A 4,187-nucleotide genomic window follows, 5' to 3' on the forward strand; every position below is an offset into this window, starting at 1 on the left:
TGTTGAATTTTTTAAAAATTCTATTTTTATTGAGATTCATTATTTTTGCTTCTTATTTTTAAAATGGGTTTACAGTAATTTAAATGGATTTCAGAATTTCATTTATTTATTTATTTATTTAAATAGTTTATTTATTTATTTGACAGAGAGAGACACAGCGAGAGAGGGAACACAAGCAGGGGGAGTGGGAGAGGGAGAAACAGGCTTCCTGCTGAGCAGGGAGCCCAATGCAGGGCTCTATCCCAGGACCCTGGGATCATAACCTGAACCGAAGGCAGACGCTTAACGACTTGAGCCACCCAGGTGCCCGGATTTTAGAATTTTAAACCAACCTCACATTTCCGATATAAACTCCACTTTGTTATAATCTATTTTCCTTTGTCAGTATTGATGGATTTAATTTTGTAATGCTTTTGCAAAGAATTTTGATTTTGTGTTTCTGAGTAATTTTCAACTCTTTTCTTTTAATATTCTTCCCAGGCTTTTGTATAAAGATTATATCTTCACATACAACAATCAGTTGTGACATGTTCTCTTTCTTATATTTTCTAAAGATGTTTGTGTAAGATTGGTGTTATTTTTTACTTTAGTGTTTGATGGTATCCACCAGTACAACTATCTGCCTGTTTGAAACTATCTGGGCCTGCATCCAGTCAGTTTTATTATGTTGGGTTTTCATTATCATTCAGTGTGAATTTTTTTCCTAATTTTCTTTGATTTACTGTTATGATCCATGTAGTCTTCATAAATTTCTTACTTACTTTCCAAATATTTGGTTATTTTCTAGGTATCTTATTTCTATTGATTTCAAATTTATTTTAATTATGGTCAATTTGTGTGATATGATTTAAATATTTTGATAGTTTTGAAATTTATGGTCTAGCACATTGTCTGTCTTGTTTAATTTTCTATGTGCACCTGAAAATTGGCATATTCTACATTTGTATTATAATCCTTCATACCTATTAATAGTTAATGTCAATTTTCAGAACTTTCTTTTTTTTAAAGGTTTATTTATTTATTTATTTGACAGAGAGAGAGAGACAGCGAGAGAGGGAATACAAGCAGGGGGAGTGGGAGAGGGAGAAGCAGGCTTCCCGCCAAGCAAGGAGGCCGAAGCAGTACTCAATCCCAGGACCCTGGGATTATGACCTGAGCTGAAGGCGGACATTTAATGACTGAGCCACCCAGGTGCCCCATTTTTCAGAATTTTCTAATCTTGCACATAGGTGCTATTTTTTTGAGCACTCATTCTATTAATTAACAAGTTATGGAGTTTAAAATTTCTAACTTTGTTGTGGATTTGGTTGTTTCTCCCTTTAGTTCTGTCAATTTTTGCTTTATATATTTTGAAGTTGCTTTTTATTTTATTTGTATACAGATTTAGGATTGTTTACTCTTATTGATTAATTATCCTTTTTTTTTAAGATTTTATTTATTTATTTGACAGAGAGAGAGACAGTGAGAGAGGAACACAAGCAGGGGTAGTGGGAGAGGGAGAAGCAGGCTTCTGGTTGACCAGGGAGCCCAATGGAGGGCTCTATCCCAGGACCCTGGGATCATGACGTGAGCCAAAGGCAGACGCTTAACAACTGAGCCACCAAGGCACCCCAATTAATTATCCCTTTTGTCATTATTAAGTTTTCTTTATATTTGGCTATATACCTTATCTTAAAGTCTACTTTACCTGATTTTAATGTTGTTCTGCCAGCTTTCTTATTATTAGTATTTTCTGGGTCTTGGTTTTTGACTAATCTTACATTTTCTGATTCTAAATTAGAATGATTACTCAATTTATATTTAATGAAGTTTTTGATATAGTCATGTTAAAATGAACCTCATTGATAGTTAATTGGTTTTCAGCATATGTTCTCTGTTACTTTCATCCTTTCCTATCATTTTTGAATTAATCAAGCATTTAAAATATGCATAGTTGTTTTACCTCTTAAGGTTTCAGCTATAACTTTACATGATATTTTTCAGTTCTTATTCTAAAGATTGTAATATGAGCCTTTAACATCTCATCATTTGCCCTCAAATTTATTCTGTCTTGTGTACAGTATAAGTACCTGATGACACTATAATTCTCCTACCCTTTGTGTTCTTGTTATAAACCACACAGTGCATTATTTCCATTTTTGTTTCTAACAATCCGAAATTTTGAAAGAAATAGAAATATCTACATAAAATAAAGATAATAAAAATTGTTTAATATTCAACCACCTATTTACTTGGGTCTTGTGTTCTCTATTCTCCTTTAGCATTTCTTTCTGTGTAATTCTTCTTGAAATAAATTCTTTGAGCTTTGTTTTTTCTAAAAATATCTTTATTTTCCTTTTATTTTGAATTATGTTTTTTAATTTTTTAATTTTTAGATTTTTTTAATTATGTTCAGTCAGCCAACATATAATACATCATTAGTTTTTGATGGTCAACGATTCCTTAGTTGTGTATAACACCCCATGCTCACTATATATATATTTTTTAAAGATTTTATTTATTTATTTGACAGAGAGAGAGAGATAGCGAGAGCAGGAACACAAGCAGGGGGAGTGGGAGAGGGAGAAGCAGGCTTCCCGCTGAGCAGGGAGCCCGATGCGGGACTCGATCCCAGGACCCTGGGATCATGACCTGAGCCGAAGGCAGACGCTTAACGACTGAGCCACCCAGGCGCCCCATTTTTTTTTTTCACTATATTTTTTTGATGGAATTTTAGTTAGGGTGAAAATTTTTTCAATGATTTTTTTCTCGCCTTTCAGCACTTTAAATATGCCAGTCCATTTTATTCTGGCTTCTATGGTTTATGAGTAATCAACCATCATTTTTATACTTGTCCAAGCTTCATAAATGTGAGGGATGGAGTTGATTCATTCATCTTATGCTATATCTTTTCTTGAGTGGTTTCTCAGATGATTGCTTCTGTCTTGCCAGTCTTGGAGTTCTAAAAAGGCTAGCACAGTCTAATCACCAGTGTAAGAATAGAAGTGACACAATGGTCTGGTAGATTCCATTGATTTTGTCTCCTTCTTTGCCTAAAGTGAGCAGGCAAAAAAAATCCCAGTTCTCAGCTTTGTCCTTGGGTGGGATTGAATTGATCCCTAAGTACAATAACCCAACTTCTCCAGGACTGCCCTAAGAACTAGCGTCTGTCTCATCAGTTTTTAATCTCTGATTAAAATCTCTCTATCCACTCAGGAGGAGAGTGGGAGTGGCAGCTTGTGTGTTGATATCATTGATTCTCCATCTGATCAGCACAGAGTTAGTGAAATCCAAATTTGAGTTTTTAGCTCCCCCTTGGGAAGGTAAAGGGTTGATTTGTACATCCAGTGTCCCAATTTTCTCCAGGGCTGCCTGAAGAACAAGCATCTGTCCCTGTTGTTCTTGAAGCTCTGATTCATCCAGCACAGTTGTAGCCACTTGGGAAGAATGGAGATAGTGGCTTGGGCTGGTAGATATCATAGCTGTCCCCCATCCTTGACTTAGCACAGAGGGTGTGAACAAAAACTGCAGCCACCTGTATTTCCCTGGGGATGGGAAGAGTTGGTAGAGGCCCCCAGAAACTCTGGTTAGGCAAACTAGTGTGTGTCTTTTCCTGTATTAGAAAGTTCATGAAGATTGAAAGAGGTGCCTGCTTTGTCTAATACACAGATACCAATTCAGCTTAGGAAAATGAAGAATCAGATAAAGATGATCCATACAAGGGAAAAAGATAAATCTCCAGAAAACTGACCTTAATGTGGTGGAATTATGTGATTTTCCTGACACAGAATTAGAAATGCCTCTCATAAAGATACTTACTTAGGTGGTGGGTAAATCACTTTTGATTCTTGTACAAACATTAAAAGACAAAAACATTTTTTAGAAGACCTAAAACTAAAAATATGTTTAAAGATACACAGTATCAATAGACGTAAAGATGTAAATTATGACAACAATAACATAGACTGCGGAAAGGGAAGCAATTAAAGTGTAGTGTATTTGTATGAACTTAAACTCATTATCAACTTAAATAAAGTGTTATAACTATCAAAGAATTTATATATAAGTCCCAAGGTAACCACCAAATATGTATAGAAATTACACAAAAGAAAAAGAGAAAGGAATGATCAATACAAAAAATCCACAAAACAAAACAAGAAAAGAAAGGACAGAAAAAAGAATTTAAAAACTAACAGAAAACAATTAAT

The sequence above is a fragment of the Mirounga leonina genome, unplaced genomic scaffold, assembly GCF_011800145.1.
Source record: "Mirounga leonina isolate KUSES-001 unplaced genomic scaffold, KU_Mleo_1.0 Mir_101664, whole genome shotgun sequence".
Lineage (NCBI taxonomy): Eukaryota > Metazoa > Chordata > Mammalia > Carnivora > Phocidae > Mirounga > Mirounga leonina.